We start from the raw sequence: 26,492 nt of genomic DNA on the forward strand, positions 1-26,492 counted from the left end.
TGCTCAATTTGTACCCAAAGTCACTGCATTTATGAAATTCCAAACACTCGTCTGATTTATGCAATCTGGCAGCTTTCCTTGTTGTTTTATTTCTGTGAACATTAACAATCAGACCTTGCTATATAAGGCCTGAAGAGGTGTTAACAATATTTTACAGTGAAAACAGAAGTGAAAAAGTATTTGAACATGGGAGAGGGAGAGTATGAATGTCAGAAAGAGAAAGAAGAGTGTGATCCAAAGTGTGGAAGCAGAAAAGGGGAAAGAGAAGGGGGGGGGAGAGTGTGTGTGGTGTTTGTGCACACGTGCACACGCACGCACATTGGGTCTAGGACTAGGACTAGCAAGACAGACTCCTGGAACATCTGATACATTTCCGTTAAGGCCAAAGTGTTATTTAAGAGTCACCCTCCCTTCCCTTGGCAAGGAAAGTCAGGGAAAAGTTGGAGGCCATGATACACAACCTGCAACTTCTGGAATGCTTCAACCTAAATGTGCAAAACAAAACAGCAGAGAAATAACTGTTTCCTTCCCCAGGGGGATTATGAACTCCACGCCTCATCCTTCCTCAGCAAGCATAGACTTAAGAATGTGAATATTTCACTCCCTTCAAATCCACCCAGTTGCTCCTATTTGTTTAGGTTTAACCTTAGTTGAAACCACTGAAAACAAAATGGTCTAATCTGTCAATGCCAGGACACATTTGCCATCCTCTGAAGACCTTTACATGTTCCAGAAACATGACACTATTAGTTCATGAAACCAAATACCACTGTATACACACCCAGTATATCAAATACCACTGTTTTGGAGCAGCATAAATAATTGATTCTGACTGCCAAATGGCACATATCAGCAATACCACCACCACTATTTACCTTGGTTACCCAAGGGACTCCTCACCTAAGTTCTATCAAAGATTTTAATTTATTAAGAAGAAAAGAACTAAGCTTACAAGGTAAGAAGGCAGTTCCTAAAATGGCTATGAGCTACATTTAAAAATCTTTAATGTGCACATATATAATTTTTCTAAATTTGTCTAATCCTCTAGTATTTTAGAAGAAAAAAGTGATACCACTACTGGGTCTGTATCCTGAATAGATCATAAAAAAGGGTAAAACACCCCCCACTCAACAATATTTTTAGCAGCTGTTTATAGTGGCAAAGAACTGGAAACAGAGGGGATAGCCATCAATTGTGGAATGACTGAACAAACTGTAGTATATGTGTATGTTTTTTGAGGTTTTTTGGCAAGGCAATGGGGGTTAAGTGGCTTCCCAAGGTCACACATCTGGGTGTGTGAGGTTGGATTTGAACTCAGGGCCTCCTGACTCCAAGGGCAGTGCTCTATCCACTGCTCCATTTAGCTGCCCCCTCTAGTATATGTATGTGATAGAACACTATTGTTCTATAAGAAATCATGAGGGACAGCATTTCAGAACATTATACAACATGGGGAAATGATCAACCCTAATAGACTTGCACATTCCATCAGTGAATTATCAGGGTCAACTTTAGAGGATCTGTGATAGAGAATACCATCTGTATCCAAAGAAGGAACTGGGGAGTTTGAATGAAGACCAAAGATTATTAACTTCAATTTTAAAAAGCTGCCATATGTATTACATAAGTTTGCTATTTTTAATGTTTTCTTTCTTTTGTATCTGGTTTTTCTCTCACATCCAACTTGGATCTATGGGTATCATGGAAGCAAATGTAAAGACTATAGTCTTGGAGGGCCTTCTGCTGGGAGGAGGGGGTAAGGAAGGGAGGGAGGGCAAAAAATTTGTAAAATTCAAAACCTAGCAAAAAAAATGATTGGTAGAAACTACCATTATATATAATTGAAAAATAAATTACCTATATAATTTAAGAAAAAAAGATAAAAATTAGCCTGAATTAGTCAGAAAAACATAGGCAAATCAAATTATTTTAGAGCTAGAAAAGATTTTGTTGTTGTTCAAACTTGACTCTTTATGACCCCACAGGCTATAGCACACCACACCTTTCTATGCTCTACTATCTCTCAAAATCTGTCCTAGTTCATGTTCAATATTTCCTTGACACTATCCTTTGCCATCTCCTTTTTCTTTTTTCCCAATGAGCCCTGTCTTCTCATCATACAGCCAAAGTATTTAAGCTGCAGCTTCATTTTGGACTTGCCGTGACGAACCTACATTCATTTTTTTAAGTATGACTGATTTGAACTTATTGCTATCCAAAGGACTCTCAAAAGGCTTCTCCAGCACCATAATCCAAAAGGATCAATTCTGTTCTTCACAGTACAACTCTCACAGTCATACATTGCTATTGGAAAAACGATAGCTCTGATTATAAGGACCTTGTCAGCAAGATGGTGGTTCTGCTTTTTAGTACATTATCCAGATTTTCCATAGTTTTCCTTGTAAAGAGCATGTATCTTTTAATTTCATGATTGCAGCCATCATCTGCAGTGATATCTGAGGCCAAGAATATAAACTCTGACCCTGCTTCCATTTCTTCTCCCTCTATTTGCCAGGAAGTGATGGGACCAGTTACTAGGATCTTTGTTTTTGATGTTAAACTTCAAGTCAACTTTGAAACTCTCCTCTTTCATCCTTTTAATTAGGAGACTTCTCAATTAAATCAAGTCAAATTTATAAAAAAAAAAAAGTCATTCCCCAATTGGTAAACAGTCAAAGGATATGGAAAGGTAATTTTCTTTTTTTTCTTTTGAAAGATTTTATTTATTTTGAATTTTACAATTTCCCCTAATCTTGCTTCCCTCTCCCCCTCTCCCACAGATGGCAGTTTCTCAGTCTTTACACTGTAGAAAGGTAATTTTCAAAGAAATAAAAACTATATATAATCAAAGGAAAATTTGCTCTAAATCATAACAGATTAAAGAAATACAAATTAAAGTTATCTCTGAGGTACCACCTCACACATTTCAGACTGGCCAACATAACTAGAAAGGAAAATGATCAATATTGAAAGGGATATGGAAAAATTGAGACAGTAATGCATTGTTGGTGGAATTATGAACTGATCCATTATTTCTGGAGAGAAATTTGAAATTATGCCCAAAGGGCAATAAAATTGTGCATACTCTTTGATCCAGTGATACCACAACTGGGTATGTATCCTGAAGAGATCATGAAAAAGGATAAAAATTCCACAAGTACAGAAATGTTCAAAGCAGCTTTTTTTGTTTTGCAGTGGCAAAGAATTGGAAATTGAAGGGATGGCCCATCCATTGGGGAATGGATGACAAATTGTGATGGAATATAATTGTTCTATAAGAAATCATGAAGGATGGGATTTCAGAAAAGCCTGGAATTGCATGCTGAGTGGAATAAGCAGAACCAGAAGAACATTATATGCACTAACAACAACATGGGGTAATAATAAACTATGATGGATTTGTTCATTTCAATAGTACAATAATCAAAGACAATTTTTTTTTAGGATTTTTTTTCAAGGCAAATGGGGTTAAGTGGCTTGCCCCAGGCCACACAGCCAGGTAATTATTAAGTGTCTGAGGCTGGATTTGAACTCAGGTACTCCTGATTCCAGGGCCAGTGCTCTATCCACTGTACCACCTAGCTGCCCCTATCAAAGACAATTTTAAAAGACTTATTGTATAGAGTTTAAAAGAAGACCATTTGGATTTGATTCTTCTCCTACAACATGATAAATATGTATCTATGTTTAACATAGTTATAAATATAAACTTTGTTTTAGATTGCTTTCTGTCAGGGGGAGGGGGGAGGGAAGGGAGAAAAATGTAAAACTCAAAAGCTTGGTTGGCTTAAAAACTACCATTGCATGTAGTTGGAAAAACAAATAATTCTTTTTTTTTTGCTATCTCTTTTACTTTTTCTTCCTTAAGGATATGATTTCTCTCATCACATTCAACTTAGATCAATGTATACCATGGAAACAATGTAAAGACTAACAAACTGCCTTCTGTGGGGGGTGAGAGGAGGGAAGCAAGATTAGGGCAAAAATAGTAAAATTCAAAATAAATTTTAAAAAATCAAAATCAAAATATATCCCCTTGCACATAGCTCCAAATTGTTCTCCAGAATGGTTGGATCAGTTTATACCACCACCCACAGTGCATCAGTGTTTCAATTTTTCTTTCTTCTCCAACAATTATGATTTTCCTTTCCAGGAAATAGTATCCTCCCTTAGATAATATATCATTGTATAAGTTGGATATGAAATTTTGTGCAACAGAACACACTCCAGGGAGGTTTGAGAGTTGGATCTTTGCTCATGTATAAATATCTCAATCTTCTTCAGCTTAAGTATCATCCTGAATAGGCAGCCTTCACCTATAGGTTTACATTATCTCCTAGAGAATAAAACTTCACATCTAACCTAGATTTTCTGTCACTTTATTTTAACTTTATTTTTTGGTTTGGGGTTTGTTTTTTTGGCAAATCAGTGGGTTTGAGTGACTTGTCCAAGATCACAGAGCCCGGCAGTCATTAAGTGTCTGAGTCTGCACTTGAACTCAGGTCCTCCTGACTCCAGTGTCAGCACTCCATCCCCACTGCACACCTACCTGTCCCTTACCCCATATTTTTAAGGTTTTCACTATCAATTGGGGAATGACTGAACAAATTGTGGTATATAAATGTGATGGAACAGTATTAATCTGAAGGAAATCATGTACAGGTAAGACTCCAGAAAAGCCTGAAAAGACTTGAATGAACTGATACTGAGTGAAACGGGCAGAACCAGAACATTGTACACATTAAGAGCCACGGTTTGTGTGATGATCAACTATGGACTTAATTCCTGGGCAGTGCAATGATCAAGGTCAATTCTAAAAGAGTTGTAGTGGAAAACGCAATCCACATTCAGAGAAAAAAATATGAAGTCTGAATGTAGAGCAAAGTAGTTCCACTTTGAAAGCATGTTTCATGTTTCTTTCTTTGTCATGTTCTTTCCCCTTTAGTTCTGATTCTTCTTTTACAACATGACTAATATGGAAATGTTAAGCATGATTGGAAAAGGGAGGGTGGTAGAAAAATGTGAAACTCAAAAACTTACAAAACAGTTGAATGTTGAAAACTGTCTTTTCATGTAATTAGAAAATAATATAGCATTAAAAAACCCAATAAACTGGATGTTCTCAGAAAAACCTGGACTTTACATGGGCTGATGCAAAGTGAAATATACTGATTACAAGTAACGGTAATATTGTAGCTGTGAATGACAGCTTTTCTTAGCAAATCTGAAGGACTTATGATGAAGGTTGTTCTTCCCCAGAGAAAGAGTTGATGGTATCTGAAAACATATTGAAGCCTATCTTTTTTTCTTTAAACTTTTTCTTGAAGTTTCTTTTTTTTGTGTGTGTATGTGGGAAATGTCTATGTTTTCTTTTATATCATGTAGAACTGCACCTTAGACCATAAATCACACTTTCCCTGGGTTTTTCTATATGCATTCTGGGTAACCACATATACTAACCAACAAAGGCTAGGTAGACATATGCAATCAAAGCAACAAAATCCTTCCTGTACTACAAAAATCCTGTTAGAAATAGCACTTCTGGAGCAGTTAAGTGACCCAGTAGATAGAGCACTTGTCCTGGAGTCAGGAGTACCGAGTTCAGATCAGACCTCACTCAATAACCACCTAGCTATGTGACCCTGGGCAAGTCAATTAACCTCACTGCAAAAACCAAGAAAAACAAAATAAAATGAAATTTGCTTAAGAAAAAGAAATAAGACTTCTTGCCCTACATAGGACCCTAGTTTATACCCAGTTCAGGACTGTCCCTAGGCTTGGTTTGGTGACAGTCTGTTGAGTGGAAATTCTTTGCAGAAGACACTTTAAAACATTTTGGTACCTCTTTGTGATCAAAAGTATCTGGCCTACATGGTTACTGCACTCTTACTGGCACTCTGTCTCTGGCCTGCTCTGTCAGTTTCAGGACACAATAAAACCAGGGGAGGACAGGATGAGTCACCAATCAAGTTCTAGGAAGACCTCAAAGGCAAAGTGGGGGGAGGGGGACGGACACTCAAACAAGATACAAAGTATTTAATTTGGCCTGGTAACTTTAGAGAATGTGTTTATGTCATTTCCAGCTGATCAAGCAGTTTCTGTCTCTCTTGTTGTAGGCTTTGAATCTGGGCTCTCCCCCACTCCATGCAGCCCAGCTATCTCTCCAGCCATCAGCAGAGCTGCTCGGAAACTTCCCTGGAGGGGCGGCTAGGTGGTGTAGTGGATAAAGCACCGGCCCTGGAGTCAGGAGTACCTGGGTTCAAATCCAGTCTCAGACATTTAATAATTACCTAGCTGTGTGGCCTTGGGCAAGCCACTTAGCCCCATTGACTAGGAAAAAAAAAAAGGAAATTTCTCTGGGCCTGTCGCAGACTCTGGGGCACCAAGATCCCAAACCAGGTCAAGAGATCCCTCTCCAGGCATGCTCCAGTGGCAGGTGTGGGTGGGGTGGGCTGCGGAGGAGCACCCTGAAGCTGAGGCTGCCTCCAGAGCCCTGGAGGAAAGAAAAGCTCGGGGTCCCCACAATCAGTCAGGCCTTTGATCTCCTAGGCTCTCAAGTCCTTTGGGGCCCCAGGTCTATAGAGTGAAAATCAACTGGAACTCAGGACAATCAGGATTGGCCTCACTGGTGCAGACCTGGAAGTGGGGGACCATAGAGGAGCCATACTGAAGGGGGCTGACGGCTTTGGCACCCAGTGCATAGTGAGTCTTGGAGAGGGAGAACCAGCCCTCCTCCACTCGGGCATTCAGGGCCGCTCACTTTCCCTCTAGCTACTTGAGCTCAGGAACAGCTGGCATGTATCCAGCTGGGAGGCCAGAGCCCACAAGGCCTTGGCCCCTGTGGCCACATTTCAGCTGCCAAATAAATTTTTTAAAAAAGACGTCTCAATGCCTCTTTACTTTCTGCCATGAGAGTGGTATCATGAGCATATCTGAAATTTTTGATATTTCTCTTGACAATCTTAATTCCAGTCTTTGATCCACCCAGTCTGGCATTTCACATAATGTACTCTGCATATAAGTTAAACAAGTAAAACGACAACATACAGCTCTGTCATACTCCTTTTCCACTCTTAAACCAATCAGTTGTATCATGTTCAGTTCCAAGTGTTGCTTCTTGGCCTGTATATGAGTTCATCAGGAGAAAAATAAGATGATGTGGTACCTTAAGTCTGAGAACTTGGCACATATTTCCTGAATTCCCTTGTTTTTTTTTTCCTACAATCCAGCAGATGTTGGCAGTTTGGTCTCTAGTTCTTATGCCTATTCTAAAACTAAGCTGCTCTTCACATATTGCTGAAACCTAACTTGCAGAACCTTAAGCATAACTTTGCTGGCATGTGAAACTTATAATTTGAACATTTCTTGGCAATTTTTGTAGATGTAAATTGATGGAGATGTAAATTATCTTTTCCAATCCCATGATCACTGCTGTGTTTTCCAAATTTATTGGCAAATTGAGTACAGCACTTTAACAGCATCATCTTTTACGATTTTAAACAGCTCAGCTGGAATTCCATTATCTCCTTTAGCCTTATTCAAGTCCACTTGAATTCATTCTCAAGAATATCTGGCTTTAGATCAGTAAACATACCAGCATGGGTTATTGGTGATGTTAAGATCTTTCTTGTATAGTTTTTTGAGGTATTCTTGCCACCTCTTCTTAATTTCTTTTGTTTCTGTTTAGATATCTACTATTTTGTCTTTGATCATGCCTGTTTTGGCATGAAATGTTCCCTTGAAAGCTCTACTTTTCTTTAATAGATGTCTTGTCTTTCTTCTATTTTTCTTCTATTTATTAGCACTGTTCAGTAAAGAAAAAACCTTCTTATTTCTCCTTGCTATTCTCTGGAATTATGGAATCAGTGGGGTATTTCATTCCCTTTCTCTATTCCCTTTCCTTCATTCCTCAGCTATTTGTAAAGACTCATCAGACAGCCATTTTGTTTTTTTGGCTCTTCTTTTTCTTTGAAATGTTTTCTGTTGCCCTCCTGTACAATATTTCAAACCTTTGCCCACAGTTCTTCAGACACTTGATCTACCAGATCCAATTCCTTAAATATATTCATCACTTTAATTTCTTATTAATAAGAGATGTTGTTATTTAGGTAAAACCTTTATAGTCTGATGAGTCTCCCATCCCCACCCCCAATTTCTTTTTTTCGGGGGGGGGGTGGGGGAGATAAGAAGTTCCTGATCTGAGGCACAGCAATTCTAACTCTTCCTTTAACTGACTAGAAACATTCTACACTGTTGGTCACAAAGTATCTGATTCCAGTATTGACCATTTGGTAATGTCCATGTGTAGAGAGTCACCTTTTGGATTGCTGAAAAAGAGTGTCTGCTATCAGCAGTAGGTTATCTTGACAAAACTCTGTTAGGACAGAAATGAAAAATGAGAAAAGTTGGAAAAGATATAGGGAAAATGAGACATTAATGCATGGTTGGTGGAGTTACGAATTGTTCCAACTATTCCCTAGAGCAATTTGAAACTATGCAAAATGGACTATAAAACTCTGCATATCTTCTGACTGAGCAATGTCACAACTAGATCCATATTCCAAAAGACGTAAAAAACAAAAATGAAAAGAAGCTATATATACAAGTATATTTATTGCAGTTCTTTTCTGGCAGGAAGGCATTGAAAATTATGGGGATGCCCATCAGTTGGAGAATGGCTGAACAAACTGTGGTATGTGAATATGATGGAATGCTATTTTGCTATAAGAAATGATGAGCAAGATGCTCTCAAAAAAACCTTGAAAGACTTACATGAGCTGATGCAAAATGAAATGTACTGTGTACCAAATGCACCTATACAATTTTTACCAGATTGCTCCCCTCCAAGAGGGGAATGGGGGGAGGGGGGTAGAAAAATATGTAACTTGCAAATTTGCAACTGGATGAATGGTGAAAAACTACAATAGCATGTAATTGGAAAACTAAAAATCAATTTAAAATGTATTTTGTACATTTACAAAATAATAGCAATATTGCAGGATGATCAACTCTCACGGATTTAGTTTTTCCCAGAAGTGAAGTAACCCCGGACAGTGCTGAAGGACTTATGATGAGGAGGTGCTGTCCATCGAGAGAGAGAGAGAGAGAGAGAGAGAGAGAGAGAGAGAGAGAGAGAGAGAGAGAGACAGCACATATGGAGGTTTTCAGAGGGCAAATTGCATACTTTTTTTTTAAACACTTTATTTTTTTTTTAGGTTCCTTTTGGGAGGGATGTGGGGAGGGGAGTCTATACTTTTGTTCACAATATGACTACTATGGAAATGTTTTGAATGACTAAACATTTAAAACCTTCATCAAATTGCTTGCTTTCTTGAGAGGGGGAAGGAGGAAGAGAATTTGGTACTGCAAGTTTTAAAAACAGACACTGAAAATAATTTTTATTATAATTGGGGTAAAATAAAATACTAAATTTTAAAAAGGGGTAAAAAACTATCTTGTCTCTGTCTTGCTTCATTTTGTACTCTAAGGTCAAACTTGCCTGTTATTCCAATTATCCTTTGATTCCCTACTTTAAGATTCTAATACCCTAAGATGAATGTAACATCTTTTCTGTGAGCTATTTCTAGAAGATACTATAGGTCTTCATAGAATGGATCAGCTTTGCTTCCTCAGCTTTAGTAGGCTGGAGCACAGACTACTATTACTTTAGATTAAAAAAAAAATTCGGTCGTTTTTGAGATTACACCCCAGTACTGCTTTTCTCACCCTTATGATATAAGGGCTATTCCACTTCTTAGGACTTCTTTCCCACAGTAGTACATATAGTGATCACCTGAATTAAATTCACTCATTCCCATTCATTTAATATCACTGACACTCAAGATGTTGATATTTAATCTTTTCATCTCCTATGTGAGCATATTCTACTTTTTTGTTCAAAAAATCTCACATGAGGTTCCTATGCAATAACGATCTTTATAGCATTGAACTTTTGTCACCAGACACATTGTCATCTGAGCTTCCTTTCTGCTTTGGCCCCTGGCTTCATTAGTATTGGAGCTACATTTTTTTAGAGATCTTCTGCTTTTTTCCAGTAACCTGCTGGACATCTCCTGATCTGGGGGATGGGGGTGTTTCATCTTCCAGTGTCCTATCTTTTATTCTAATGCTGTACATGGAATTTTCTTTGCAAAAATTACTAGTCATTTCCATCTCTAATGGATCACCTTTTGTCAGAACTTTTTACTATGATCTGTCCACCTTGGGTAACTCTGCACAGTATAGCTCATAGTTTCACTGCTATGCAAACCCCTCTACCACAGCAAGGCAGTGATCTCAGAGGCGACAAAGAGTTATCATAAAGGACTTTAATAACTATCTAATCAAATGTCTTCATTTTAGAGAAAACAAAATTAAAGCCTAAAATAGGTAATTTTCCCCAAGAGAAATTAGACAAAATATTATACTATGAACTTAGGAGGCCTAAATTATAATAGCTTTGATACTACCAAATGTGTGACCATGAACAAATAATTTAACTTCTCTGGGCTTCAGATGTCTTATGTGTAAAATAAGTGAGCCTCTTCACCACCAAAATCTATAATTATACGACACTAATTAGAATTCAGGTCTTATGAAGTCCATTACTTCCTAGGGAATTGGGGTCCTAGCACATCATGATGTTATATCCACAATGCAAATGGGATCTGTGGTTACCACTACCATAATCCTAAATCTCATTATCACAATGCCACCCCAAGAGCCCAATCTCAACTTTCATATTGCCTTTTCCAAATCTTTCACAATTGAGGAACTGATGAGAAAGGTTACAAAATAAGTAGCATCTCTTTAAAGTTCTGATGTATAGGGACAGGGATGATGCCTGGTGCTAGACCACTCACAAGCTAAAGTTTTCCTAGGTCAAACTTTGGGATCCAGAAACATATATTCTGGTTTTCACTTCATAAAATACTTGAACCTTTCCAGACTATCTAATACATTATCTCATAGACAAAATGCACAAAAAGTCTGAAGACCTGCCCATACTCTATCTCTGGAAATTGGAAAAAATATTTAACAATTATATTCTAAAATGTCTTCACTCAACTCTAAAAGTTGTTGAATCACAATAAAGAACCACTACATCTCTCACACAATTGTTAGAGAAGCCTGGTACAAAAAGGGGTCAGACTTTCAAGTTAATTTGCAGAATGATGATCCTAGGTCAAATAAATAGGAGGTAATAGGCAGTCATGGGTAACTGAAGGTTCAGTCAGAAGAGATAACTGCTGAAGACTACCTGTGTCCATATTTCATAGGAGTTTCCCATCCCTTAGAAGCAGAAGTTAAATTTCACTGCAGCTAGGTAGCATAGTGGACTTGAGGATAGGAAAACCGGAATTCAAAGCCAGTCTCAGATTCTAATTAACTCTCTGTTCCTGGGCAAGTCACTCAACCTATCTGCCTCAGTATTTTTATCTATTACACAAGAATAATAGTACCTACCTCCTAAAGTTGTTCTTAGAATTAAATGAGATAATATTTATAAAGATGTTATTTCTAAATATTTGTGCTCAAAGTTTTATCAAAATGCCAGCTATAGTTATTATTGCACTACCAACTCAAATGCTGGACAGTAGTAAAAGCCTTTTGGTCACAGGAGCACAGGCTCATTTCATTTTGTCACCTTCTAGTTTTTCACCTATTTTTCTCCTCCATGTTCATTGAAGGAGTTCATTAACCTTTCAGGTGGTTTGCAGCACAGCAGCTGGAAATGATCATAACCTCTAGGTAGACCCAAAATTGTGCCAAAAGAGTTAGTTTTGATGCTTATTATGCACACTAACAAGGATAGCTCTGTCCCACAGTTACCCATTCATGCCCTCTAATCAATGAAGAAAGAGAAATAGATGCCAAGATCTCAAAACCACATAGAAGCAAAGGAGGAAGTGGGCAGGGTGGGAAAATAAAAAGCTTGTATAGAAGATAGGAATTGTGATGAGGGGAGGAATTTCTGTAGGTCATAAGACTGTTCTAAAAGTCATAATTTACAAGTACATTTTATGCAGTCTAGTAATACATATGTAAGAAAGGGAAAGGTTCTGCTGTTTTATGCCTTTATAAATACAGAATCTACCAATATACTCACATTAAAAAGATTCAAATCTAACTGAAAAAGTTCTCAAAATCTGACATATTCTACTATAAAGCAGTAACAATCAAAACTATTAGGTACTGGCTGGAAAAAAAAACAAAAGAAAAGTTAATGAAGTCTTACAGACTAGGTAAGCAGATCCAGACATAATCAAATATAGTAGTAGTATGGTGCTCAGCAAACCTGATGTTACCTATTACTGGGGTAAGGACTTCCTATTAAAAAAAAACTGTTAGGAAAACTAAAATTGTATTTGAAACAATATATACAATCAATTCTGCTATAATGCTTTATTTGAACACAAATTTATTCCACTGTAATTAATAGACTGGGTAACAATTTGAGCATAACCTGAATTTTGCATTAACTTATGCCTGATTTCATACATGAAAAACAAAAGGTGAATGAAGGAAACTATACCCAACTGAACTGAGCTGCACAGGAATACAAAAATATACTCAAAAGTCTAGAAGCTATCTCAATTCACTGTGTGTTGTCCTAGAAGATTGTTTTCTCATTCAAATTTTTAAACACTGCTATGTTAAAAAAACACTTGATCAACAACCCAAGTATATTTAAGCATTCTAGTCCCAAAATGCAAATCAGTGTGTTGAGGAGAAGTTTGAAATAACAAAGCATTTTGGAAGAAGCAAGAGAACATGTGACAAGAGAACATCTCCCAAGCAACAGACAGACACAAAGAAATCCACACCACAGACCATCAGAGGCAACCCTGAGAATAAATATCAAGTTAGAAGTGTTTTTTCTGCCCTATTCCCATTTTTCCCATAAGCCTTGTTTTTTTTTTTTAGGTTTTTTTGCAAGGCAAATGGGGTTAAGTGCTTGCCCAAGGCCACACAGCCAGGTAATTATTAAGTGTCTGAGACCAGATTTGAACCCAGGTACTCCTGACTCCAGGGCCGGTGCTTTATCCACTGCACCACCAAGCCGCCCCCAGCCCTGTTTTTTATTTAATTTTATTCATTCATTTTTTTAAAAAGATTTATTTTGAGTTTCACAATTTTCCCCCTAATCTTACTTCCCACCTTACTTCCCTCCCCCCACCTACAGTAGGAAATTTGTCAGTCTTTCCATTATTTCCATGGTATATTGTTCCAAATTGAGTGTAATGAGAGAAATCATATACTTAAGGAAGAAACATAAACTATAAACAAGATCAGACAATAAGATATCAGTTTTATTTTTTCTAAATTAAAGGTAATAGTCCTTGGTCTTTGTTCAAACTCCACAGTTGTTTCACTGGATACAGACGGCATTCTCCATTGCAAACAGCACCACATTGTCCCTGATTGTAGCACTGATGGAATAGAGAGTCCATCAAGGTTGATCATGGCCCCCATGTTGCTGTTAGGGAGTACAATGTTTTTCTGGTTCTGCTCATCTCACTCAGCATCAATTCATGTAAATCCCTCTGGGCTTCCCTGAATTCCCATCCCTCCTGGTTTCTAATAGAATAATAGTGTGCCACGACATACATATATCACAGTTTGCTAAGCCATTCCCCAACTGAAGGACATTCACTTAATTTCCAATTCTTTGACACCACAGACAGGGCTGCTATGAATATTTTTGTACAAGTGATGTTTTTACCCTTTTTCATGATCTCTTCAGGGTATAGACCAAGTAGTGGTATTGCTGGATCAAAGGGTATGCACATTTTTGTTGCCCTTTGGGCATAGTTGCAAATTTCTCTCCAGAAAGGTTGGATGAGTTCACAGCTCCACCAACAATGTAATAGTGTCCCAGATTTCCCACAACCCTCCCAACAATGATCATTATCCTTTCTGACAATGTTGGCCAGTCTGAGAGGTGTGAGGTGGTACCCCAGAAAAACTTTAATTTGCATTTCTCAGCTCTGTTTTTTATTAGACAATTTTGCATAACATGGTGATTTTTAGGAAAGTACAAGACTATGTTTAGTAGAAGTGACCGAATAAACTACAATTCATGACCTAAATATGAAAGATTACATCATTAAAAAAAAAAAACAGAGGAGACTAAAAGGAAGTACTTTATATAATGATAACTAGAAGAAGCATTCTTTATTAAATAGGGGGAAGAGATCAGCATATAAGATAAGATGGATAATTTCAACTACATAAAATCAATGTAATCAGAATCAAAAGGAAAACGTTTCATTGGAGAAAACTGTGCCACAACTAGGTTCAATAAAGTTCTGATATGTGAGATATACAGAAAATGGTTCAAATACAGAAGACCAACTCAAGCAACTTGAAAAATTTCCAAAGTATTTAACAGGCAGTTTTCAAAAGAAATGAAAACTATTAACAACTATATGAAAGAATACTCCAAATCACTAACAATAAAAGGACAATTTCAATAACCTTAATTTTTTCTCACAGTCATTAAAAATATGAAGTTGCAAAATGTTGGCAGGGATAAGAGCAGACACATTACTGTATCATTGGTGAAAGATTGTGAAATGATTCACTAAAAATGGAAAACAATTTGCAATTATATCCAAAAAAAATCACTTGCAATTGTACTGGTGAATGTAGTACAAAAAGGAAGTTGGTGACAGGGAAAAATGAGTTACTCTCCCACTTCATTATGGCATGAAATATTTTTTTTTCAAGGCAAATGGGGTTAAGTGACTTGCCCAAGGCCATACAGCTAGTGTCTGGGGCCAGATTTGAACTCAGGTACTCCTGACTCCAGGACTGGTGCTCTATGCACTGTGCCACCTAGTTGCCCCATGCACAAAATACTTTTAAAGCACTTTTTGTAATAGCAAAGAAGTTGAAATAAAAGGAGCACCTATCAATTAAAGAAAAACTCCACAAATTACAGCATATGAATGTAGCATGGAGATAAGGGGTTGGCCCTAAGATTTCACTAACATAGGGAACTCCTATGACAACTTCTTGGCTACTTATTGTTCCTGGAGTAGGCATTCTTAATTTGAGTTCCATGAACCCAAGGAATCCATAAATATCAGAAGGTAGAAAAATAATGTTTATCATATAATTTATTTCCTTTCTAATCCTAATTATACAGAAGAAGAAACTGAAGTCCTGTAAAGTTAAATAACTTGTTCAATATTCTCCCAAGTAGTAACGACAAAGAACAGAACTTAAATCAATGCTCTTTCTAATATTTGTGTCAGGATGCCTGGTGGGCATGTGACAATGAAAAGTGACACTGAGGTTTTTTTTTAAATTTATTTTAGGCAATAGGGTTAAGAGCAACTTGTCCAGGGTCACACAGCTAGGGAATTATTAAGTGTCTGAGACCAAATTTGAACTCAGGTCCTCCTGACTTCAAGGCCAGTACTCTATCCGCTGCACCACCTAGCTGGAAAATTTCAAGTATATTAAATTTTAAAAGTTTTGCACAAACAAAATCAATGCAACCAACATTAGAAGGAATGCTGAAAGCTGGGAAACAATTTTCATAGCTAGTGTTTCTAATAAAGGACTCATTTCTAAAATATTTTAGAAACCTAAGTCAAATTTATAAGAATACAAGTCATTCCCCAACTGATAAATGAACAAAGGATATAAGCAGGCAGTATTCAAGGTATCCAAAGTCATATGAAAAAATGTTCTAAATCATTATTGATTAGAGAAATACAAATTAAAACAACTTCGAGTACCACTTCATACCTATCAGACTGACTAAAATAACAAAAAAGGAAAATGATCAATAATATATGAATGTGATAGAGTATTATTGTTCTGTAAGAAATCATGAGTATGGGGCAGCTAGGTGGTGCAGTAGGTAGAACACTGGCCATGGAGTCAGGGGGACCAGAGTTCAAATACAATCTCAGACATTTAATACTTAGCTGTGTGACCTTGGGCAAGTCACTTTAACCCACTGCAATGCAAAAATAAAAAAAAAAAACATGAATGGCTGGATTTATTTTATTTTTTAAAGATATTTTTGGTTTTTGTAAGGCAATGGGGTTAAGTGACTTGCCCAAGGTTACACAGGTAGGTAATTTTTTTAATTTTTAGTGTCTAAGGCCATATTTGAACTCAGGTCTTTTGACTCCAAGGCTGGTGCTCTATCCACTGTACCACCTAGCTGCCTCCAAGTGGCTGGATTTAGAAAAGCTTAAGAAGACTAGAATGAACTGATATTCAGTGAAGTGATCAGAACCAAGAGAATATTATACATATTAACAGCAACATTGTGAGATGAACATCTATCCTCTCAGAAGTTCAGTGATTTGGGACAATCCTGAGGGTCCTGTTTTGGAAAATGCCATCCACATCCAGAGGGGGGAAAAAAAGCAGAGCAAACCATACTATGTTCAGATATTTAAATTTTCAAATTTCTTTTGTTTTTAATTCTTTGTCATGATTTCTTCCCCTTAGTTCTAATTACTCTTTTACAACATGCTTAACAGGAAATACATTAAAAAAATATGATTGTACATGCACACCCTATGTATAATAGTCTGCTGCCATGGGGATGAGGTGGGAATAGAGGGTGGGAGAAAACTGTGGAACTCAAAAGCCTGCAAAAGGATGAATGTAGAAAAGTAACTTTGCATGTAACTTGAAAAAATAAAGTTTTAAAAATTTTGTCAATAAAACTGATATCTTATTGTGTGATCTTGCTATCTCTTATACTTTATGTTTCTTCCTTAAAGATATGTTTTCTCTCCCATCACATTCAATTTGAATCAATGTACACCATGGAAACAATATAAAAGACTAGCAAACTGCCTTCGGGGGGTGGGGGAAGTAAGATTAGGGGGAAAAATTGTAAAACTGAAAATAAATAAAATCATTAAAAATTTTTTTCCAATAAAACATATTTTTACAAATTTTTGGGACAATCTTGGTATCTATTTAAAAAAGAGGGTCAGGGAAACTGCTGGATGATCAGTTCTTCTACCATCAGTCTGGAAAAATGACTTTGATTTTCTAGACTTTAGTTTCTTCCTCACAAAAGAAGTGATTGAAGGCAATCTAATATCCCTTTCAGGTCGAACATTTTATAAAATGAATCAGCCTGTAGGCATGAAAGAGTTATTTCCTTAATATTAAATCACTCTGCCTTTTACCTTTATCCCAACTAGGATAAAAATGAGCTTAGAGGAATGTGAAGGATTAACAATGACTACCCTGCATCTACTTAAAATATTACACCCAGTGGGAAGGAGAACCACAGGTGATAAAAAAGGGAGACAGGAATAGGCAGGTTAGGTGAATTGTTAGCACAGAACAGATATTGAAAGAGGTCACAGCTAAAACAGTACTCTCTAGAACATCTCTTGTCTTCATTCTGTAGAAACATGCACATTTTCAGTATATTATCAAACTATACTGCTGAGCCTATCAGGAAGCTATTTTTCCTAAGATTAGATCAACTGTTTTTAACCCTTCCTGTGTCACAGATTGATTGTACTGTCTTGGTAAAGCTTAATATTATCATAGTTTGCTCCTTGACCTTATAATAGAAAGAATATTTAATTACAAGTTGAAGTCAAAGAAAATAATGATCGAATTTTTTTCCTTCAATCAACTTTACAGATCCTTCTCCTTAAAATTTCTCTTGTAACTCCAGGGGCTCCATGAATCCCATGCTAAAAACCTCTACCTTACATCTGGGACAGATAGGTGGCACAGTGGATGGAGCACTGGGCCTGGAATCAGGAAGACTCATCTTCCTAAACTCAACTTTGGCCTCAGACAGTGACTAGCTATGTGACCCAGACCAGTCACTTAATCTAATTTGCTTTAGTTTTCTCAAATGTAAAATGTGCTGGAGAAGGAAATGGCAAACCCCTGGAATATTATTGCCAAGAAAATCTCAAATGGGATTATGAAGAATTAGACAACTGAGGAGCCAAGATGGAGACAAGAGAGGACCCTCTCTTAGAAGTTCTCTCATAAAAGTTCAAAAATAAGGATTCTAACTAAACTTTTGAGAGACAAAACCCACAGAGGCAGTTCTCCTACTCAAGGTAACCTGGAAAAGAGCAGAAAGGCTCTGCTCCCCAGGGTCAGAGGGGCGGCCCCACAGGTGGTGGCCAGGGGGGAGACTTGACACCTCTGCCAGAGTGAGCACTTGAAACCCAGCCCTCAGGGCACACAGCTAGCAACTTGGTCTTTCAGCAGCCCAGATCCTGGAACAGAAGCAGGCAGAGCTGGTAAGCAGGAACCCCCAGGAGATGAGCCCATTGAACCTAGGGAGGGGAGTGAAGAGAGAGAGACGGCAGAGCTCTACCCCTGGAACAGGACTCTGGGGCTCTGACCACATTCAGATCCTGATCCCAGTCTAGGCCCTCCCCACAGAACAGCAGGTGCCCCCCTCCACCTCAGCTCCGTGGCAAAGGTGGGTGCATATGGTCATTCACAGACCAGGAGGGAGGACAGAGCCTCATACACTGAGACCCTTGTGGGAGTGTCCCAAAAGCTCAGGAAGCACCCCCAAATCAGGCCCAGGCTGGGAAAATGAGCAAGCAGAGAAACAAGAGGAACACCATTGAGAAATATTTTGCTTATGAGCCCAAGAAGGATCAAAACACTCAGTTTGAAGATCTAAAGACTCCAAGAAAAACAGAAATTGGGCTCAGGCTATGAGAGAGCTCAAAAAAGACTTTGAAAATCAAATGAGGGAGTTAGAAGAAAAACTGGGAAAAGAAATGAGAGAGATGCAAGAAAAATATGAAAATGAAGTCAGCAGTCTAGTCAAGGAAATCCAAAAAAATATAGCATGCTAAAAACCAGCTTAGGTCAAACGAATAAAACAGTTCAAAAAGTTATTGAGGAGGAAAATGCTTTAAAAAGCAAAACTGGCCAGATGGAAAAAGAGATAAGAAAACTCTCTGAGGAGAACAAATCCTGCAGACAAAGAATAGAACTCAGGGAGATTGATGAATTTATGAGAAACCAGGATTCATTACTTCAAAACCAAAAAAAATGAAAAATTAAAAGAAAATGTAAAACATCTCATATTGAAAAAAACAACTAATATGGAAAACAGACTTAGGAAAGATAATTTAAAAGTTATTGGAATACCTGAAAGTCATGATCAGGAAAAAAGCCTTGACATCATTTTCAAAGAATTACTATAGGAAAATTGCCCTGATATTCTAGAAGCAGAGGGAAAAATAGAAATGGGGAGAATCCAATTCCCCCGTGAAAGAGATCCCAAAAAACCAACCCCTAGGAATGTTATAGCCAAATTCCAGAACTCCCAAGTCAAAGAGAAAATAATACAAGCAGCCAGAAGGACACAGTTCAAATATCATGGAGCTGCAGTCAGGATCACACAGGACTTAGCAGCAACTACATTGGAAGCTCATAGGGCTTGAAATACAATATACCGGAAGGCAAAAGAGCTTAGAATGCAGCCAAGAATGAACTACCCAGCAAGGCTGAATGTCCTCTTCCAGGGAAAAAGATGGACTTTCAGTGAACCAGGGGAATTTCAAATGTTCCTTTTGGAATGGCCAGAGCTGAACAGAAGGTTTGATCTTCAGATACAGGACTCAGGTGAAGCATGGAGATTGAAGGAGAAGGGTAAAATATGAGGGACTTAATGAGGATGAACTGCATGTATTCCTGCATAAAAAAATGACACTGATAATACTCATATGAACCTTCTCAGTTAATAGAGAAGGTAGAGGGAGCTTTTATAGTTGAAGCACAGGAGAAAGCTGAATTTGAAGATAAAATATGGTGTAAAAATGGAGTCAATAGAAAAAAAGGGAAATGTAATGGGAGAAAGAAAAAGGAGAGGGGGGGATAGGCCAAGATATCTCATATAATAAGTTTTTTTCTTTATTACAATGAGCTATTGCAATGATATGGAAGGGGGGAAGGCAAGGGGGAATGAGGGAATCTTCACTCTCATCAGAGGTGGCTTGGAGAGGAAACTATATATATATACTCAATGGGGTATAGACATCTGGAGTAAGAAGGAGAGAAGGGAGACAGGGGAAGGGGTGGGGATGTGAGTGATGGAGGAGAGGATGGACCATTGGGGGAGAGTGGTCAGATACAACACATTTTCCTTTTTATTTATTGCAAGGGGCTGAGATTGGATGGCCTGTCTGGGACCATAGGACCAGGTGGATGCAGGGCCTAAGGGGTGGTATGGGGGCTCAGGGCTTCTTGGCCCCAGGACCAGGGATCTGTCTGCTGTGCCACTCAGTTACCCTCAGCACAGTCAGAGTGAAAGGAGAGAGAAAATACAGTACATTGGTAGTGGAGAAATACAAAAGGAGGGAGTTGCGATCAGCAATGGCAACGGTGGAAAAATATGGAAATAACTTTTGCGATGGACTTACCATAAAGAATGTGATCCACCCACTACAGAGTTGTTGGTGTGGGAACAAAGACTCAAGCACATTTTTTATTATTATTATTTTGGGGGGGGGGTGCAGAGCAAATGGGGCGGGGTAGCCTACCTGGAGCTGCATAGCAGGGTGATCGTTGGGTGTCTGAGGCTGGATTTGTACCTGGGTGCTCCTGGCTCAAGGGCCAATACTCTGTCCACCACCCAGCCACCCCTACTATTATAACTATTTTATTTTATTTTGGGTCTTTTTTTCCCCTTTTTTTTGGTTTTTGCAGGGTAGTGGGGTTGGGGTGGCTTGCATGCCACATGGCTGGCTGATTGTTGGGTGTATGGGTCCAGATATGGGTTCAGGTGCTCCTGGCTCCAGTGCTGGGGCTCTGTCCATTACACCACCTGGCCATAACTACAATTATTACTATTATTTTTTAATTTTAATTTTTTTCTCTCCCCTTTATCGCTCAAACAAGTCTATATTTTGTGGGGGGAGAGGGTATTCTGTTTACTCTATAACAAGAATATTTTATTAATGTATAAAAAATATTATTTGTACAAAAAGAGAATAAATAAATAAATATTAACTAAAAAAAAAAAAAGAATTACACAATGGAGAATGACTGAACAACCACCTTAGATCTACCAAAATCATAACTCTTATCTATCTGAGTAAGGACATTATTCAATGTATACAAAGAAAAAGGTAAGTTGTTGCCAGAACAGAGTTCTAGATGTGTCCTTATTCCCCTGATACAGAAGTAAATAGGCTATGACCTTTCTGAATATCCATCTACTCTAATAAAAGGAATATTTCAACTTGTTGATGTTTCTGATTACTCGATAGCTCTTTTTTTTTTTCTTTTAGTCATTGTGCTACTGGGTTCAGCATATGACTGGGCTCTAAAAACGTTAATACTATCCAACATTTACACATATTCAGTCATTTCTGTTGAGATTAGAATATGCATCTCATGGAAAGCTCCAATTCAAAATCAGAAAAAGAAGAGAGACTCAACTCCTATTAGATTAGATTTATTCACTTTCTCTAGTAATTAGAGCTAGAGGCATCAAATTCAGCAGTAAGGGATACACCAGAAATAACAAAGGTAACAGCATGTAAGCAGTCTTTAAGAAAGTCAGAAATTTTCACTACAATCTGTCTATTGATATTATATTCTCTTCTCTCAGGGTTGCTCTAAGAAAAGCATTTTTTGAATAATAAATTATAAAATAAATGAGTTATCCTTTTTGGGGGGTGAGTAATCAATCATTCTTAACTATAACAACTCTAGAAGTTTGATTCTGGACAAGTCACTCTCTCTGCCCTTGTGAGCATCAAATGGGAGAATATTTGAAATGTACAATGTCTGGCAAAATACTTTCCAAATGCTTGTTCCTGTTCCCCCTTCCTTTCCCTCTCCAAAGACTCTTCCAGACAAGTGCTGTATCCAGAATTCTACACAGGATACTAAGGTGGCACATTCTAGACAGCTTAGAACAGTGAATGTGAAACTCAAAGAAAAGACCATGTCACCATAGACTTTTATTTATTTTAAAGTTTTATTTATGATTGCAAATTGTACGTAAAGCCAATGGAAGTGGCCCTGGAGAAAAAATAAATAACTGACTTCCTGCCTTCTTGGTATCTTTAGTGTAGTGAAAGGAGAAAAATAGGAGGGGAGGAGCCAAGATGGCAACAAGAAGGGATCTAGTCTTAGGAGCTCTCTGATAAAACTCATCAGTTAAGGACTCTAACTAAACTTTCGAGAGACAGAACCCACAAAGGGACCCAGAGTGGCAGTTCTCCTACTCAAGGGAACCTGGAAAAGAGCAGAAAGGCTTTGCTCCCCTGGATCGGAGAGGCGGCAGCCAGAGGGTTGGCCCGCCAGAGCCAAAGAACTTCAGCCTCCTGGAGGCAGCCCCAGGGCACTGGGAGTCACAGCTCACAGCAGCGGGGGAGTCTCCTGAGCTGCACCCCGAGGAGCACCGGGCACAAAGTGGGGGAACAGCGGGGGACCTCTGCCAGAGTGAGCACATGGAGCCCAGCCCTCAGGGCACACAGGGAGTAGCTTGGTCTTTCCCCCAGACCAGGAAACAGAAACAAGTGGAGCTGGTAAGCAAGAGCCCCCAGGGCATGAGCCCATTGAGCTGAGGGAGGGGAGTGAAGACTGCCAAGCTCTGTCCTCAGCCCCAGGAACAGGACTCTGGGGCTCTGACCACATTCAGATCCTGATCCCAGTCTAGGCCCCCCAATAGAACAACAGGGGCCCCCACCTCAGCCCTGTGGAAGAGGGAGGTGCTTATGGTCATTCACAGACCAGGAGGGAGGACAGAGCCTCAAACACTGAGACCCTTGTGGGAGTGTCCCAAAAGCTCAGGAAGCACCCCAAACCAGGCCCAGGCTGGGAAAATGAGCAAGCAGAGAAACAAAAGGAAGACTATTGAGAAATATTTTGCAAATGAGCCCAAGAAGGATCAAAATACTCAGTCTGAAGATGAGGAAGCACATCCTGCATCTAAAGACTCCAAGAAAAACAGAAATTGGGCTCAGGCTATGACAGAGCTCAAAAAAGACTTTGAAAATCAAATGAGGGAGTTGGAAGAAAAACTGGGAAAAGAAAGGAGAGAGATTCAGGAAAAACATGAAAATGAAGTCAGCAGCTTAGTCAAGGAAATCCAAAATAATGCTGAAGAAAATAGCATGCTAAAAACCAGCTTAGGTCAAATGGATAAAAGAGTTCAAAAAGTTATTGAGGAGAAGAATGCTTTAAAAAGCAAAATTGGCCAGATGGAAAAAGAGATATGAAAACTCTCTGAGGAGAACAAATCCTTCAGACAAAGAATAGAATTCAGGGAGATTGATGAATTTACCAGAAATCAGGAATCAATACTTCAAAACCAAAAAAATGAAAAATTAGAAGAAAATGTGAAACATCTCATTGAAAAAACAACTGATACAGAAAACAGACTTAGGAAAGATAATTTAAAAATTATTGGAATACCTGAAAGTCACGATCAGGAAAAGAGCCTTGACATCATTTTCAAAGAATTACTACAGGAAAATTGCCCTGATATTCTGGAAGCAGAGGGCAAAATAGAAATGGAGAGAATCCACCGATTCCCCCCCGAGAAAGAGATCCCAAAAACCAACCCCTAGGAATATTATAGCCAAGTTCCAGAACTCCCAAGTCAAAGAGAAAATATTACAAGCAGCCAGAAAGCACACAGTTCAAATATCATGAAGCTGCAGTTCGGATCACACAGGACTTAGCAGCAACTACATTGGAAGCTCGTAGGGCTTGGAATACAATATACTGGAAGGCAAAAGAGCTTAGAATGCAGCCAGGAATGAACTATCCAACAAGGCTGAATGTCCTCTTCCAGGGAAAAAGATGGACTTTCAATGAACCAGGGGAATTTCAAAGGTTCCTTTTGGAATGGCCAGAGCTGAACAGAAGGTTTGATCTTCAGATACAGGACTCAGGTGAAGCATGGAGATTGGAGGAGAGGGGGGGGAAATATGAGGGACTTAATGAGGATGAACTGCATGTATTCCTGCATAGAAAAATGACACTGATAATACTCATATGAACCTTCTCCGTTAATAGAGAAGGTAGAGAGAGCTTTTATAGTTGAAGCACAGGAGAAAGCTGAATTTGAAGATAAAATATGGTGTAAAAATGGAGTCAATAGAAAAAAAGGGAAATGGAATGGGAGAAAGAAAAAGGAGAGGGGGAATAGTCCAAGATATTTCACATAAGATTTTTTTTTATTACAATGAGCTATTGCAATGATATGGAAGGGGAGAGGCAAGGGGGAATGAGGGAATCTTCACTCTCATCAGAGATGGCTAGGAGAGGAAACAGCATATATACTCAATGGGGTATAGGCATCTGGAGTAAGAAGGAGGGGGGAGCAGGGGGAAAGGGTGGGGATGTGAGTGAGGGAGGAAAGGATGGACCATGTGGGGAGAGTGGTCAGATATAACACATTTTCTTTTTTACTTCTTGCAAGGGGCTGGGATTGAATGGCCTGTCCGGGACCATGGGGCCAGGTGGATTCTGGGCCTAAGGGGTGGTATGGGGGCTCAGGGCTTCTTGGCCCCAGGACCAGGGATCTGTCTGCTGCGCCACTCAGCGACCCTACAGCAGCGTCAGAGTGAAAGGAGAGAGAAAATATAGTACATATTAGTGGAGAAATAAGAAAGGAGGGAGTTGCGATCAGCAATGGCAATGGTGGAAAAATATGGAAGTAACTTTTGTTGGTGTTGGAACAAAGACTCAAGCACATTTTTTTGTTATTATTATTTAGGGGAGGGTGCAGGGCAAGTGGGGCTGGATGGCCTGCCTAGGGCCACATAGCAGGGTGATCTTTAGGTGTCTGGGGCCAGATTCGGACCCAGGTGCTCCTGGCTCAAGGGCCAATGCTCTGTCTGCTACCCAGCCACCCCTACTATTATTACTATTTTATTTTTATTTTATTTTGGGTCTTTTTTTTCTTCTTTTTGGTTTTTGCAGGGCAGTGGGGATCGGGGAGCTTGCATGTCACACGGCTGGGTGATTGTTGGGTTTACGAGGCTGGACATGCACTCGGGTGCTCATGGCTCCAGGGCTGGTGCTTCGTCCATTGCGCCACCTGGCCATACCTACAATTATTACTATTATTATTTTTTTAATTTTAATTTTTTTCTCTCCCCTTTACTTTTTTTGCCCAAGGAAGTCTATCTATATTCATGGGGGAAGAGGGGTATTTTGTTTACTTGTAAACAAGAATATTTTATTAATGTAAAAAAATTTGTACAAAATGAGAATAAAAAATAAAAATAAATTAAAAAAAGAAAGGAGAAAAATAATATGGTGGTATAATTGAAATAACTTAGCAACTGATCAGAAGACAGGAAATGGTAAGGACAAATGACAGAGAAGGAGAAAGTTGAATATGAAGTAGGAACATTTTATAAATATCATTTGGAAGTCTTGTAATTAGCCACTGAGAGGACAGTTGGAATTTTTAAAATTTATTTAAGGCAATGGGGTTAAGTGACTTGCTCAAGGTCACACAGCTAGGCAATTATTAAGTGTCTGAAGCTGGATTTGAACTCAGGTCCTCCTGACTCCAGGACCAGTGCTCTATCCACTGTACTACCTAGCTGCCCCAACAGTAGGAATTATTAAAATTAGTAAATAGCAAGGAAGAAAAGTTGGTTTAGGGGAAAATAATATGAATTCAATTTGAGGCATGATGAATTTGAGGTGATGGCAGGAGATTCAGATGGATATATCCAGTATTCAGTGGAAATATGAATCAAGAGCTCTGGAGAGAGGGGAACCTTGGAGCAGTTTTTGGGTACACATCTGTACAGAGGTGATAGATAACAGGAACTATGAAAGAAGATGAATGTATTTTGTTTTTTGGGGGGTTTTTTCAGGTTTTTTACAAGGCAAACGGGGTTAAGTGGCTTGCCCAGGGCCACATAGCTAGGTAATTATTAAGTATCTGAGACTGGATTTGAACCCAGGTCCTCCTGACTCCAGGGCTTGTGCTTTATCCACTACGCCACCTAGCTGCCCCAGATGAATGTACTTTGGAAAGAAAAGATGGGTTTGGAATAAGGTCCACAATGAAGATGATGATGACAATAATTCTTGTTCATGCGGCACTTTAAAGTTTGCAAAATGATCTCCTATCAAAAGAAGCCTATAAAGCATTTCATTTATTACTACTCCCAAAGTAGCAAATAAAGATAAGAATAATTTTTAAATTTTTATTTACGTTTCATTATTACTTCAAGCTTTTATTCTAAAATATTTTTGTGTATTGTAGAAGTGGGAGATAGAAATAAGGTATTACTGAAAACTAACAGATAAACTTCCTTCCCATCCTGACATCTCTCATCACTTCAACTGATCTCCTAGATGCAGCTGGCAAAGCAACCCAACAGAAAATACAATGACTGCAAAGAACTGAACAGAGCTACTATATAAAAATATAAAGACTTAAAAGGGACCCAGAAATGTAGTTTTTCCTTGACCCCTAATGGATTATTCATAAGCCCTATAGCCACTGGGCCAGGAAGGTG

General features: G+C 38.6%; 1 protein-coding gene and 1 pseudogene across 7 annotated transcripts in view; both read right to left on the reverse strand.

The window, feature by feature from the left end:
• ANKS1A (ankyrin repeat and sterile alpha motif domain containing 1A) overlaps nucleotides 1-26,492 on the reverse strand; it is a 264,812-nt gene that overhangs the window by 102,374 nt on the left and 135,946 nt on the right. The gene's annotated exons all lie outside the window — the stretch shown is intronic.
• LOC141487700 (coiled-coil domain-containing protein 115-like) lies at nucleotides 107-6,851 on the reverse strand (annotated as a pseudogene).

Source organism: Macrotis lagotis, chromosome 5 (assembly GCF_037893015.1).
Source record: "Macrotis lagotis isolate mMagLag1 chromosome 5, bilby.v1.9.chrom.fasta, whole genome shotgun sequence".
NCBI lineage: Eukaryota > Metazoa > Chordata > Mammalia > Peramelemorphia > Peramelidae > Macrotis > Macrotis lagotis.